Here is a 15,832-nt window from a genome sequence, read left to right as displayed (position 1 = left end):
CCAGTTTTCACCACCCCAAGACAACAACCCTTTTAAAAACAATACACAACAATACACAAGCGTAAACGTAAACAAAGGATTAAACACACACTGTCTACTGTTGACTCTGACGGACACACAAAATGTAGCTCGCCCGCCACAAGAGCTTTAGTGGGATTCTTGCCCTCCGCCGCTGGATTTATGCGAATTAAGAGCACCGCCTGAACCTGACCTCGGCGCCCTTCCTCCTCCAACGAAAAATAGGATTACCGCTGATATTACGGCCTCGGAGATTTACTGGAGGCGAGGGTGCAGCGGGACGCTCCGAGATGGATGAAGAAGAGGGAAAAAAGGAAAGTAAGAGCGGGAGGATAAAGGAGGTTATAAGGTAAAAGGAAAAAAGTGTGTTATAGGCGAGGGGAAAATAGGTTGCAGTGTGGCTTAAGTGGATGAAAAGTGGGAATATTAAAAAAAAAAGAGGTAGGAAAGGGTTATGAAACGCTGCGATCATTCTGTTCAGGAAAAAATGTTATGAAAATATGTCAAAACTGTAATAGTTATTTTTTAGGAACACAATCTACCTCTGCATGCAGAAAATAAAAGAAAGAAAGGGAGAAAAATACTGATAATATTAAAGGGAAATATTCCGTAATTTCTCGTCATAGCGAGGAGAATGTTGAAAAGTGGGGCCGCGAAAGAGAATAAAAGAGAGTGAAGTGAAGAGAGCAAGAGAGGAAAAAAAAAAGGAAAGAGGATGCGAGAGAACAAAATATAAATAAAATGAGGAAGGAAAAAGACGAAGGAAGATGAGGAAAGAAAAAGACAGGTAAAAATTAGAAATGCTGATAACAATAACAATAAAAATCAATAGTAAAACATCAATATCACTCAGGTATTAGATTCCACAAAAAAAAATTAAGTATTACAAAAAAAAAGTGTGGAGATAAAAAGAAAACGAAATACTGTCATGGTAGTGGCGGCGGGTGGTGGAGGTGGAGGTGGTGGTGGTGGTGATGGTGGCGGCAGTAGTGGGAGTGGTAGTGGCAAGAGTTTATGAAAGTTACGATGAATTTTGTGCCGCCTCTTTGTGCTCCCTTAATGAAGTTTAGGCGACGAACCTGAACAAAGTATCCAAGATGCGGCGTGCTGATGAGATGGTCGGGCCGGTAATTGTTCCCGCGGCTCTGTGCTCCCCAGTTTGCGACGTGAGACAAAACCCGCTCGTTCCGGCCGTCCCTCCGCGGAAACGAGTAAACGAGTCTAAGGGTTCTCAAGGAGCTGATAATTCCACGAACCGAAGCTCTCTTTTCCTCACTGATTCCTTCCTCTACCTCGCCTCACTTGCTTCCTTCTCTCCTCCTCGCCTCTCCTCTCCTCTCCTGCTTCTCTCATTCACACGGTCTAACTAGTTCGGTATCTTCCATTTGGCTATCCCGGTGATGCTTCTCTTGCTTGTTAAAAGTTGTAGCTGTTTCTCTTCTGTGTTTTTTGCTTCACTTTTTATTGGTTTTACTGTTTTCTTCCGGTTTGTTTTCTGTTGTTTTTTGTTCTTATCTCTTCCTCCTCTTTCTCCTCTTCCTCCTCTTTCATAATCTCAGTTTTTTTTTTATATTTCTACCTGTGTATAAGCATTCTTTCATGTTAGAGTATCATGCTAACTTTTATTCGTGCTGCCAGTGATGTCAGATAACTCTCCTGATGGCTATTTCTGCTTTTCAATTTTCTCTCGTATGCAGCAACTTCCATTTTCTCGAGCACGAAGCCTGGGCGACAAACCGGCCTTGGTGTAAATTATTCCAGAACTCTTGTCCAGGAAGTTCCGAATTCTGTGCCTCGGTCCATCACGTGTGTCTTTGTATTTTCTACAGGTCGAGGGGAAATTATTTCTAACCTTTACTTCCACGTACACCTGCGATGTTTGTGGTTGCTTTTGTATAATTCATTGAAATTTGCTGTTCTTTACATCTGCAGTACAAATGTTTCCTCTGCTGCTCAAGGTACTGGAGTTATATTTGGTTTCCTCCTCTTTGACAGATGACATTTGAGACTGAAACAAAAAAAGCCACTCCACTTAATTAACATCACACACACACACACACACACACACACACACACATCAAAGCTAATCAAATGTGGACAACCAGTTCTCGTTGTGCCTTTTCCTCAAACAGATCTTGTATCAGGAACACGGTAAAGAGCAACACGTGTCTTTCTGGGAGAAGAATCATAAAAAAAAGTTATGTTGTATAAGAGAGAAAGAATATCATAAACATCAGAGAGAGAGAGAGAGAGAGAGAGAGAGAGAGAGAGAGAGAGAGAGAGAGAGAGAGAGAGAGAGAGAGAGAGAGAGAGAGAAATAACTGAACGCCTCACTAACCAATGCAATACAAAAAAACTGAAGTCACACATGTAGAAGCGAAGGAACTATCCGTTAAAGCGAACCACACAACACACGTAACTACACAAAATAAACAGCTAACCTATTGAAATGAGCAAAGAATATTTAACTAACCCATACAATAAGAAAAAAAAAGTAATAACAGGAAAGTCACACGTCTTGGAACACCTACAACACACACAATAGAACTACACACAACCAAAGACAAATAACCCGCTGGAGTTTACGCTTGACTCGCCCACAAAAGAGCTAAGAAGAAAGAGTTAAGGAGAAAAATTAATTACGCCCTTAGGGACACTGTACATTAAAGCCACAAAGTAACCATTAAAAGGAGGAAACGGAGCTACACACTGAAACAGAAATACAAACAAACACACACACACACACACACACACACACTCGCCGCAGGAATGAATAAATAACACCGCAGGAACCTTGACTTGAGGCCACTTCGGGACGGCAGGGAGTGAACTACCAGTGAAGAGCTGCTAATATTACTTCACATTACGACTCCGGAAGCTTTAAGTCATGGCTACGACTTGTTGGAGACATTGTAAGACTGGCAGAGTGTCGTATTGTGGTGGGAGAAGCAGGAAGAGGAAGAGAAGGAAGAGAACTTTGTAGAGGGAAAGTTATTAGCTATGGGTCTCTTTGTGCTAGTGGGATGAGGAAGAGGAGGAGGAAGAGAATGAGGAGCAGGAAGAGGAGGAGTAGGAGAAGGAAGAAGAGGATGAGCAGGAGGAAGGCGCTGAATATAAATTAATTATCTAACATTTCACCATTTATATAATCACAGCGCTGAAATGTTTAATTAGTCACGTAGTCTCCGGAGAAAGAGGAATTTAAAGAGATCGGATCAATTACAAAGAAAACTGGAAGGTGACACAAAAAAAAAGTAAAAGGTAAGGAAATAATGAAAAATACATCTATAGTAGGAAACACACACACACACACACACACACACATAACACACACACACACACACACACACACACACACACACACACACACACATACACACACACCACGAAATCAGCAAGCATAACCACATAACCTTTGAAACGGGAAGCGAAAGAGAGCGAAAAAGTTGAAGGTAAAGGAAGAGAAGGTAAAAAAGAAAGCCACGTCCATCCGTGTGTTAAGGAAATCCCGCAGGACAGCAACACGAGTACAAGGGTGGAGTGGGAGCGGCGTCGCCAGTCACTCGCCGCACTTTATGATCACGGCAAGGGGCGCGCCGGACAGCCGACCATTTTACGAGCCGCTGTAGCTCTTTGTGCGGCTTACTTTAAGAGACAAGCTTGGAATTTGCTGAGGCCTTGAGATGCCGCGAGAACAGTACGGGAAATATTGCGTTACGGATGTGTTAGATCTTGCAACTCAGCGACGTCGTGGTGGTGGTGGTGGTGGTGGTTTTGTTGATTGTAGTTTATGCCAAACCTTTCAGTCGCGTAGTATTTATAAGTAAGTACATTTTGCTAGGCATTGATCCGCTCCACGAACAGTATACAAGATATCACAGGCATATGAAGGGTAGCAGTACTTTTACTTACTTATCAAAATAAATTAATATTATTGAGGTGTTTGATACATAGGACACTGATTAAGGTACCGAAAAATACAAATGATTGGTAAGGGACAGTAGAGATGTATGAGTGTGTATAGAGTTAGTGCTGGTGATGATAGCATTAGTAAATGTTTATGGTAATGGTCGTGGTGATTTGAGGGACTTTGGTGTGGTGCCAAAGGTGACAGCGATAAGAGATGCTGGTGATGCTGGTGTTGGTGGTGACCTCGAGGTCAGTAGCTGCCGCAGAAAAAAACACTACTTTATCGCACTTAATCCCACGCGGCTCACGCTGTCCTTGGAAAAGCAATTAATATCGAAAAAGACACAAAAATTCTTGAACTGACAAAGAAAGGGTACAAAATCTCGATTAAAAGATAATTCCAGCTACCAGTACTAAGAGAGGAAAACTCGTGTTCAAAAATTATATAATAGTAAATAAGTTATGAAACGTGTATCGCCCATAAAATCCTTCTTTTCTGTAGCTGATATAATCAATACTGCAAATTCTAATAGCAATAATAAAGATACCTATCACAATATCAGACCCTCGGGATGATTATTTAAGCAAGAAATAGTTTGAATCTCAATAATTTCTGTAATTTTTATCATAACTTTACATTTTTCAGCATTAAATTGATACGTGTTCGAGAATGTTATCACTTTAGAAAATTGTTATTGTTTCCATGTTTGTCATCAATAACTTCCTCTGCATCCTTCTCTGTATTTTTCTTTCTTTGTATTCTTTGGTCTTCTGGCAGTCTGTTTTCTATTTCTCTATGTTAGTGCTCTCATTTTAGCGAATTTTTATTATTTCCATGTTTCTCATCAATTAATTTTCTAGCCATGTCTCTTTCTGACTCCATCGATCTTTCTGTTTTCTTTTGTGTTTCTATGTTCTGTACGTGTACGTTTTGCCTGTTTGGATTTTCTAAACATTTGATTTTATTTTTCCAACCTCTCTCTCTCTCTCTCTCTCTCTCTCTCTCTCTCTCTCTCTCTCTCTCTCTCTCTCTCTCTCTCTCTCTCTCTCTCTCTCTCTCTCTCTCTCTCTCTCTCTAGTGTATTCTTTCCCTTCACTCCCTCGAGTCCTCTGAGGCTTACCGAACATCACTAATCTCTTGCTTCGATCCCTTTCTACCACTACCATCCCTAACACCACAATCCATTTCTTTCCTTACCTTTATTTTCTAGCCGCACTCCCTCCCCTTTCATCCCTTTCCTTTAGATTCCCCCTTATCTCCGTCCGCCCTTCCCTCCATCCATGTCTTTTCTCCCAGTCTCTCTCCCTGCCGCCCTCCATCCCTGTGTTCGCGGTCAAATCCTCCGCCTCTGAAGTCTTGACCAGATAAGCTTAACGTATGAGTTTGGTCCTCGCCCTCCCGCTTCCCCCGTACTTAACCAGCTCTTCGATTATTATCTCTTAATTTACGGCAGGAAGAGCTGTTCGGAAATGCGGTTTTCGTATCTTGATCGCGGTTTTATTTTACGAATAGAGGGACAGAAAGAGGGGATAATCTAGAGGAGAAAAAGAGGAGAGACAGCGAGCGAGGGAGGGAGAGGGAGAGAAAGAAAAGGGGAAGATGGTACAGGAGACGCGTCAATAAAAGGGAAAAGTGTAATGAATGCACAAGAGAATGAGGGAGAAATGAAATGAAGGTAAAGGAAAAAAAAAAACATGAAATCATATAGTGTGGAATACGCAAAAAATAACAAAAATTGGCGAGTAGAATTGTTTTCAGTGGTGATGAAAGATAAGGTAGGAAGAGAGAAGAGTGAAAAGAGACGATGAAGGAAGAAGAAAAGCAAAAAAGAAATAAGAATTAAACAAAAATGCTATAGGAAGGAGGGAAAGTGGTGAATGCAGGTCATAACTTTCACTCTGCATTGATATCACGTCCACTTCATTTAGTATAAAGAATTAGCAACATAAATCACCTTTCGGTGTTATTTCGACGTCATGTTTGTTAAGTTTGTTTTCGCATTTAAATATGAGAGGCGGTCTCTTGTCAGTGCAACCTTACATACTATTTCCATTTGCCTCCTGACGCTTCCATTTATAAATTCAATAGTTTATCATGGAGTGTGAGTGTTCCCGTGTATACAACCCAACATTTTCTAAACACACACACACACAGACCACACACACACACACACACACACACATACACACACACACAATTTTCGCTTACATAAAACAAGTGGAGGCCGGAGGCAGCGAGAGAAAAAGTGTCAATCTTGATGAGAATATTTTTTCCTCACAGTTCTTCCTCCTTTTTTTTCCGAATCAGCGAATCATTTTCTCGGTCCTCTTCCTCGACCCTCCTCTGCGGCCCTTACCTCTCCTCCTCTCCCTCTCCCTCTTTCCTTCCCTCTTCCTCTCCCTCCTTTCCTTTCTCCTCCTCCTCGCCTTCGTCCCTATACCATCCAATACTTCCTCTTCAATCTTCTCCCTCTCCTCTTTTTCCCTTCATCTGGACTAAGAGAGAGAGAGAGAGAGAGAGAGAGAGAGAGAGAGAGAGAGAGAGAGAGAGAGAGAGAGAGAGAGAGAGAGAGAGAGAGAGAGAGAGAGAGAGAGAGAGAGAGAGGGGGGGGTGGTACAGAAATATTCTACTCGGAGGACGAACAGAGGGAAAAAAAGAGGAAAAATCTGACACGCCACACTATTCACTGGAATCAGGAAAAAAACCGCAAACAACATGGAACAGAACTTTGCGGGCTGGCTGACTGTGGCGGCGCTGTGGCGTGGAGTCGGGAAATGCATGTCCGATTTTTACCTGGCGCATATCAAATCACGCATTGAATTAACCACGAAGAAACACACCAACCGCTTGTAGGAAATGTGGAAAGTTACTGAACTTTTTCCAGCGAGTCAAACAATATAATACTTATGTCTCCTATGTCAGGTGGTGAAAAGAAGGAGAACTTTTCATATTTTAAAATAAGAAAGAACAAGTAGCAGGTAATTGTTAACAGGAATGAGTAATGAGAGCTGGAGCGAGAGAGAGAGAGAGAGAGAGAGAGAGAGAGAGAGAGAGAGAGAGAGAGAGAGAGAGAGAGAGAGAGAGAGAGAGAGAGAGAGAGAGAGAGAGAGAGAGAGAGAGAGAGAGAGAGAGAGAGAGAGGGGCGGAGGTATTTGGTTAAGGAAGCTGAGGTGAATTTACGGCCGACTGTCTCCAGCTCGAGTGAGAATATTCTAAATAGGAAAGCGAGGAGCCTAGAGCTTTCCCCCTTCACTCTAAATTAATCCAAGCATTAATAAAGTGCTTTTAGTGTAAACCTTCTCTGGAGTGGAAGGGCGGGACGAAATTAATGTGTGTGTGTGTGTGTGTGTGTGTGTGTGTGTGTGTGTGTGTGTGTGTGTGTGTGTGTGTGTGTGTTAAGTGCAGCCAGGTAAGTGATAGGAGGCATGCATGAAGGTACAGTGTGTGCGTGTGTACAAGAGAGTCATATAGCACCTTCACTATACCTGGGAGCCAACACATACTCAGGTATCTCACACCTCCACTACTCTCCTCTACCTCTTCCTCCTCCTCTTCCTCCTCCTCCTCATCCTCGTCCTCCTCTTCCTTTTCCTCCTCCTCCTCCTCCTCCTCCTCCTCCTTCTCCTCTTCCTCCTCTTCTTCCTTCGCCTTCGCCTCTTTTCTTTCCGGCTTCTTTTCTTCCTAACTTCCCTCCACTTCCCTTTTCTCTGACTCTGAAATTTTTCTTCTTCCTTCTTACTTTCTCGCCTGATTCATCTTGCCTTTCTCCCTCCCAATACTTTTTTTTTCCTTGCTGCCTTCTTTCTATCCCACATCCGTCATCTATCTCAATTCTCTTACTCTTTTCTTCTACTTTTTCTTTCCCTGCTTCCACGCCTACCTTTCCCCTTTCTTATTCATCCTTCTCTTTCTCCTATTCCCTCCGTTCTTTCTCCCCGTCCCTACAGTCAGTGTCCCCTTCTCTCCCTCCCACTTTCTGTCCCCCCGATTCTATTTCCCCTCTCCCTTCCGCCCTTCCTTTCCTCCCTTCCTCCACCCTGCACACTCGCCTCTCTCTGCCTTCACCCTTCCTCCCAAGCGTCGCCCGGCCACTGCTATCAGAATTTTAGATTTGGAATATAAAGGAAACACACAAAGTCACAGTTGAATATTGGTGGACTTGGTTACGACGGCACCTCAGAGGAAAATTAGCATTCCTCAAAAGTTATCAGCCACCTAACGTGTAAAATATTCCTTGACTGTTATTTTCTGTCATTCTCTCTTTGCCTCTGTCTCTGTGTCTCGGTCTCGGTCTCTATGTCTGTCTGTCTGTCTGTCTGCCTTTTCTCTCTCTCTCTCTCTCTCTCTCTCTCTCTCTCTCTCTCTCTCTCTCTCTCTCTCTCTCTCTCTCTCTCTAGACAAGAAAAGAAAAAGAAAAAAGCAGAAAAAATGCAGACTGAGTTATTTGGCATACGAATATTACCCTTTTCAATATAAGCTAAAATTTCCCTAACCTATCTTGTCCTTGTAAACTGAACAAACTGCATATATGAAACCCAGCCAAATGTCTCTGGACGAAAAAGTAAGATTCAGGTGGATAGCTTAATAAAACGCAGTGGAAGAAAGAGAAATACCGACTTTTTTCCTTATTTCGGTAAAACTCTGGAACAAAAACCTAACGCAATTTAGCATATCAACTTAAAGCAAATAAATTGAGTCTTAAAAGCAACAACAAGTAATCACAACCAACCATACATTATGATAAGAGACAATGGAAAAGAAAGGAAGAGTAAGGATAGTGTAGTAGAGATGGTGTGTTATGCTTTTAAGGCTCAATTTATTTAAGTTAATATGCTAAATTGCGTTAGGTTTTTTGTTCCAGAGTTTTATGTCGTATGTATGAGTCAATGCACCACCTGATAAGTCTCTACGGTGCAGACTGGTCATATTTCACTTACTCGTGCCACACAGGAACCCAAGCCGCCTTCACTCACCATGTAGGCACCTTCCTGCGCCTCACTGCAGACAAAGTAAAAGGTAAATATGTAAGTAACTTTTAAAAATGAATGCAGCAATATATACAAACTTAATATGCAAAAAAATGTGGAACAGGAAAATAACAAATGATTTCAACCTTTTTCTTTCTTTTTAAGTTAGTTATTATTTACATTTCTTCCTAGTGCGTGTGTGTGTGTGTGTGTGTGTGTGTGTGTGTGTGTGTGTGTGTGTGTGTGTGTGTGTGTGTGTGTGTGTGTGTGTACACTTGAGAAAACAACGAAAACCTTCAAACAAAGCTCAGACTTCACCTCTTAAAGAAACGAGCAAGTCATCGCTAAAACGGCTCCGTCATTTCCGTTTTCTGTATTCGGTGGACCACTGGAGCCTCGGCGTCTCTCTCACTCTCTCTCTCTCACACACACACACACACACTCTCTCTCTCTCTCTCTCTCTCTCTCTCTCTCTCTCTCTCTCTCTCTCTCTCTCTCTCTCTCTCTGTACCTGAATAACAAAAAAATAAATACGGAAAAATCATACTTGAGCTAAACTAACAATATCTAAACACTACATTTTGATTATGTAGAGAGCAAACAGGATTGGTGACTGGTGAATGAGTGTAGGGAAAGTGACAGGAGCGGACGGAGACGAAGACAGGGAGCAAGAGGGAAGAGACGATAAGGGAAGAACATAATGGCAGTCTTCTTAATCGTCGCAGAGGAAGAGGAAGAGGAAAAGGAAGGGCCGAGGAAGACATAAAGGTGAGATGGTCCAAGAGGAGATACGAGACACACAGACTAGAGTAAGAGAGAGAGAGAGAGAGAGAGAGAGAGAGGGAGAGGGAGAGAGAGAGAGTTTACAGTGCGTGTCCTGAATGCAATATATGTACAAGACCGTAAAAAATATTCATACTTGAAGTAATATCTGGGACATAAACTAAATATTTTCTTACGTAATTATAGTTTGGGTATTATTACTGAGAACAGCTATTACTATTATTATTATTATTATTATTATTATTATTATTATTATTATTATTATTATTATTATTATTATTATTATTATTTCTGCTGGTACCGAGGCGAGAGAAAATAAAGAGAAAGACAAGGAGGAAATAACGAGGCTGGGTTGGCATAAGTACCTAACAAATTCTCCCTCTTCCTCTCTCTCTCTCTCTCTCTCTCTCTCTCTCTCTCTCTCTCTCTCTCTCTCTCTCTCTCTCTCTCTCTCTCTCTCTCTAACCCTCTCTCTCTTTCCCCTACCCACTTTCCCTCTGCCTTAAAATCTCTCCCTCGCCTCTTCCCTCCTAACATAATTTCATCATTTTAGCCAAACTTAAGCTAGAACTCGTCAAAAATCAAACTACCATCAGAAAAAATTATGCTTGAAAAAACTCCCTACACTTTTCCCTCTGCTCTACACTGCCTCCTGCCTCCCGCTCCCCTCACCAACTCCAAGATAACCAAATTACCTCATTAACCTTGTTCCGGGAGAGGAGGAGGAGGAGGAGGAGGAGGAGGAGGAGGAGGAAGAGCAATCAAAACGAAAACAAAGGAAAGTCAAACAGCAAAGGGCTATGAGGGTTATTGCCGGCTGTTTGGGTAATTATTCTACAGTAACTATTAGCGGGAGAGACAGGATAGTACAGGAGGAAGAGGAGGAGGGAGGCCAAGTAGTATGAGGAAGGACAAGGGGAAGGAGGAGGAGGAGGAGGAAGAAAGGGAAGAGGGGAAGGAGAAAACATTGTACAGACATACAAAAAAAAATACTTAAGAGGTGCAAGGGTAAATAACAGAGAACAAAAGGTAAGAAAGTGAGAAAAAGGGATGAAAGAAAATGTGCCTTTAATTTTCCACAATAAAATCAGCGTCCAATGGGTCTTAGGGGCTGAGGTGACGCTCCCAGTAAGTACATCTTGACTCTTCCCATAAAGGATTCCTGTCACTCTTCCATTTTCTCTGTGATTTGTTTGTTCTGATTCTGATCTTGCTCGGTGGAGAGAGAGAGAGAGAGAGAGAGAGAGAGAGAGAGAGAGAGAGAGAGAGAGAGAGAGAGAGAGAGAGAGAGAGAGAGAGAGAGAGAGAGAGAGAGAGAGAGAGAGAGAGAGAGAGAGAGAGAGAGAGAGAGAGAGAGAGAGAGAGAGAGAGAGAGTAGCTACACACACACACACTTTTTACTCTTTTTTCATCACCATATTTGTCAAGAAAACTTATTGCCAGTAACCTTATATTTTTCCTCCTTTTTCCCCTTTTCTTTCTTTCCTCCCTTCGTGCGCCGTGCTCTCCCCCGCTCCACCCTTTCCCATTTTACCGGAAAGACACGTTAGGTAAACACTGAAGTAATATTCGTTATCTTTTTAGCAATATTTCAAGGTGAGATTACGTTATTCATCTGTCCTTTGTCTGGCTGACGCGCGCTTCCGAGATGATGATGATCTGTGTGTGCGTGCGTGTGTGTGTGTGTGTGTGTGTGTGTGTGTGTGTGTGTGTGTGTGTAGAATTGTTTACCGCTATAGCAAAACTAAATATTGGGTAATTTCATCTGTCTATGTACGCCTGACAGAGCAATGTTTGTATCGCTATTATTTTTTATACCTGAATAACTGGAATCATTTACATTCCATCAATAGTCTGTGCCCGTCCCTCACTCCCTCCTCCTCTCTCTGCACTCTCCCTCCCTACCAACTCCCAACGTTCCTCTCCCTCTCCCAGCGGTGATGTCTGCACAACCCTCTCACTTTCCATAAATAACTTGCAACTTTCTCCGTTTATTACGATCTCACCTCTTATTTGCTGCCATTTCATTACTTCTTTATTCTAACCTATCTTTATAATTCTTCGGTCATTGTCCTTCTTATTCATCTTTTCTCTCTCGTTTTCGTTTTTCTTCTTACCGTTTCACTGGTTCTTTAATGCACAGAGATCCATATTTTTTTCCCCTCTTTGATTCTCTTTTTTTTCATATACCTATTATGAATCCAGTCTATTCTACCATTATCTTCCTCCTTTCTTCACCCTTTCCTTTACTCATCTTTCGCCATCTCCACATACACATTTTATAATTCCCATCCACCACTACTACACCAATCTTCCCATCACCTCTCCCATCACTTCATTTTTCAGTCCTCACGCATTCATTCCATCATAACCTCGCACCAATCTCGGGCAAACCTTCACCTCTTCCATCTCTCCTTTGCACCCACGCCTCACAGCAAACCCATCCCATCATTACCGCCCACTATTTTCAGCTTACGTACACGCAACCCCTTCCATCACCTTCCTTCCTTCCTTCGCCTCATCGCCTCTTTTCCCGCCATGAGACAACACGTATTCTTTCGCCAGCCTTGACGCATTCCCGCAAGATTAATGGTGAAGACACAGGGAGGCAGTAGGGGGAGGAATTGCCTACATTTGAGGCAACCCGCTGACTCGGTGAGACTGGAGGCGCCACGCAAGATGAGGATTGATGGTGAGTCTGACAGTGAGAGGAGAGAGAGTCGAGGACATGCCTGCACACACACATACACACATGCGCGCGCACATCGAAGGACATTAGGTGTGTGTGTGTGTGTGTGTGTGTGTGTGTGTGTGTGTGTGTGTGTGTGTGTGTGTGTGTGTGTGTGTGTGTGTGTGTGTGTGTGTGTGTGTGTGTGTGTGTGCGTGCGTGTTGTTTGCCACCACGATTTGAGCGAAAATTAACTTGGACGGATCAAAATTTGCCAAGTCCAAACAGATAATTAAATGCAAATAGTTCCTGGATAAAAAGAGAAATGCTCCATCATTTATTTAGCCACGAGCAACATTGCCACGAAATAGGAAGACAGAATATTATCATTATTATTATTATTATTATTATTATTATTATTATTATTATCATCACCACCACCACCACCACCACCACCACCACCACCATCATCATCACCATTTCAAACCCACCATTAATTCAAAGGTAAATAAGGCTCAACTCCCCTCTGCCCGAGCCACTGATGAAACTGGAGGTGGGCCAACAACGCGTAATGATGGTGTTTGCACGGACAGCCACAGTCATTAAGGTAACAGAGGAGCCAGGTGAGGCCAAAACTCCTACGATAACTTTACCTGGATGAGCGATGCGTCAGAACACACCACGAGGGAGGGAGGAAAGGAAGGGGCCGAGAGGGCTGTCAAATCAACGTTGCATGACTAATAGAGGTGTGGTGGCGTGGCGTGGCGTGATGGTGTCTTGGTGCGGTGGCTGACGGAAATCACAAACCTTGTAAGTTATTTAGCAAAGCAAGGAAGGAGAGCGCTATACTCCTACTCCAGCTGATGAGGGTTTTTCTAATCCAATTTCTGTCGCCTAATGACATCCATGAGAGGGAGTGAAGGCAAGAATACCAAGCAGCGAGCACGGAGGGAGACTGAAGGCTGAGGCGAGAACCAGGCAGGGCTGCGTGTCTTCCTCTTACCCACAGAGTATTGGGACAGAGGCTAAAGGGAGGAAAGTGGTGGAGGGTGTCGAAAGTTTAAGAGTCTGCCTGGATCTCGTTGCCTTTGGGGAAATTACACTAAGAACTCATTTGAAAACACACAATCACTCACCTCTCACTCCTACCCACACGCACACGCGCACGCTGGCTCACACACTTGCAGCCGTACAAGCATTTCCATCAAACAAGTAGTAAAATTTACGTGCCAAAGGGCCTGCGGAGCTGTGTGGTAAATATTAATGGTTGCAGGTAAAAAATACTCATAATTGTAATTCCAATAGCATCAAAACATTCCTGGCTTCACGGGAGAGTGATTTCATTACGTGTTTTATTAGTGATTTAAAAGTCTGTTTATATTAATGTCGACTCTGGTGGTGGTGGTGGTGGTGGTGGTGGTGGTGGTGGTGCTGCTGCTGCTGTTCCTCCGATTGGTGAACTGTGGGCATGACCGGAAAAACAGTACAACTGACTACACACACACACACACACACACACACACACACACACACACACACACCTACCCTGGTTCTCCCTAACTGCCCCTTCGACACAAACTGGCCCATTACCGCCAGGAAACAATCATTTAAGGCTTCCTGCTCCCGAGTGCAGTGGGGAGGCGGGGAAATATCTTGTGTGAGGAAAGGGTGAGGGGACAAATAAAGAGGGAGTCAGAGAGAGAGAGAGAGAGAGAGAGAGAGAGAGAGAGAGAGAGAGAGAGAGAGAGAGAGAGAGAGAGAGAGAGTTGGGGGGGAAGGGTGAGGTGAGATGAGGGGAGGAGAGACAACATTGTGAGAATAACATTAAATTTTATTCTCTAAAACTGAGCCTCCCGTTTTCTGTTAAAACTATGACAGGAGGATGTTCACCTTTTTTCCCCAACTCAGGGATTTTTTATCTTTTTTAGGGCGGAAAGGGAAAGGGTATAATGTGAGAGAGAGAGAGAGAGAGAGAGAGAGAGAGAGAGAGAGAGAGAGAGAGAGAGAGAGAGAGAGAGAGAGAGAGAGAGAGAGTATATGTATGTATGCGATCAAACAGAGGAGCTGAAACAAACTGTGAGTTGAAATAAAAAAAAAATATATATATGTATAAAAAAGCAGCAATGCAAATACCTTCACCAAAATCCAACTACGGGAAATCTGCATGCAAAAAAAAAAAAAAGTAAAATAAAACCTACCTACCTATATATAAATAAAAAAAGCGAACAAATACAAAAATATTGGGATCAACAACAACTAACAACAACAATGACGAAAATACCTGAACAAACACGTCCCACGCACACGCGCACACATAAACACACATACACACATGGAGAGAGAGAGAGAGAGAGAGAGAGAGAGAGAGAGAGAGAGAGAGAGAGAGAGAGAGAGAGATTGCTACGTGTGTGTGTGTGTGTGTGTGTGTGTGTGTGTGTGTGTGTGTGTGTGTGTGTGTGTGCTGCCTTTTATGTGCCGCCGTTATGAGTTGAGGCTGAGGGTGGGCGAGGCAAGTGGCGGAAAGGAGGTTTACAGGCGCGTCCCTCCACCTCCCTTCCGTCAAGTTATGTGGGTCGTTGGGTTGTTCAGGAATCTAATGTCGAGTGTCCCGCTGCCGCCCCGAGCCACGCATTGCCCGCCTTCACGAGCCTTGCTGGCCTGTTTGCCTTAACCATGTGAGTTGTGTTTTTCTTTGCTTTAGCCCGTTTCTGTTTGCTATTTATTTTAAGTGTTACCTTCGTTCTTTCGACAGCGGCACAAAGACGTGTTAGTAAACCTGGAGAAGAATTACCTACGTTCATTCAGGAAGGAGATTTCAAGCCACTTATCCTCCTGTTTTGGATAATTCTGTTTGACCTTTCTTTAGGAACTGTCATCTCTGTGGGTCTTTCCTTTCATTCTTTTGTTGCCTTTGAGGAGTGACCCCTCTTACATGAAAAAAAAAAGACCAGTTTTTTTTTTTTTTATTATTATTAATTTCGTGGTTCATGATGTTGACATTTTCATTCCACTTTATCTCGTAATTCACAAAGGACTGTCTCCGTTTATACATTGGATGTGTGTGTGATTGTGAAGTCTTTGAAGTTAAAAATAGAATCAACAATTATTGGTTTCTCTCTTTTACGCTCGGGGGAAATCCAAATGTATGATTCCTCGCAGTTCCGTTTGTTTAATGTATTTGGATAATAAAACGCAAACACTTCCTCGTCCGTGTTCTATTTTCACCGCAGTGTAATTCCCTTGACGCTACGGAGTATGACGGGACGCGGCGGCTGTGCTTCATCAGGCTCGTGACGGCGACGGGGCGGGGGACGAGAAGAGACGCTTACGGAAGAACATGGCGGTTGAGTGACCAGGCCTCGGGTGGAGATTGGCGGTCCGTATTTATACAGGAAACAGTGTGATCGTGAAGAAGAAGAAACAGCAAGAAAGAAAAAAAAACAAGGAATTGGCGACCTAAGAAGCGTTACAAAGCCAAGCAAGTGA

The 15,832-nt window shown here is 43.1% G+C and overlaps 1 protein-coding gene and 1 long non-coding RNA gene across 7 annotated transcripts in view; one reads left to right on the top strand and one right to left on the bottom strand.

Annotated features, from left to right (window-relative positions):
* Positions 1–15,832, bottom strand: part of LOC135108065 (uncharacterized) — a 165,907-nt gene that overhangs the window by 78,788 nt on the left and 71,287 nt on the right. For 2 of the 6 annotated variants that reach the window (XR_010272135.1, XR_010272134.1), the window contains exon 3: positions 8,902–8,926. The exons of 1 other annotated variant lie outside the window; for it this stretch is intronic. The gene's annotated coding sequence lies outside the window, so the exon portion shown is untranslated. Of the gene's footprint in view, positions 2,027–8,377; positions 8,927–15,832 lie in introns of those variants that run through there. 3 more of the 6 variants (XR_010272132.1, XR_010272133.1, XR_010272130.1) reach the window with 3 other exon arrangements.
* The window catches only part of LOC135108066 (uncharacterized), a 130,435-nt gene that overhangs the window by 88,213 nt on the left and 26,390 nt on the right, over positions 1–15,832 (top strand). The window lies entirely within an intron of this gene.

This window comes from Scylla paramamosain, chromosome 16, assembly GCF_035594125.1.
Source record: "Scylla paramamosain isolate STU-SP2022 chromosome 16, ASM3559412v1, whole genome shotgun sequence".
Taxonomy (NCBI): domain Eukaryota; kingdom Metazoa; phylum Arthropoda; class Malacostraca; order Decapoda; family Portunidae; genus Scylla; species Scylla paramamosain.
This window is presented reverse-complemented; position numbering and strand designations above follow the sequence as displayed.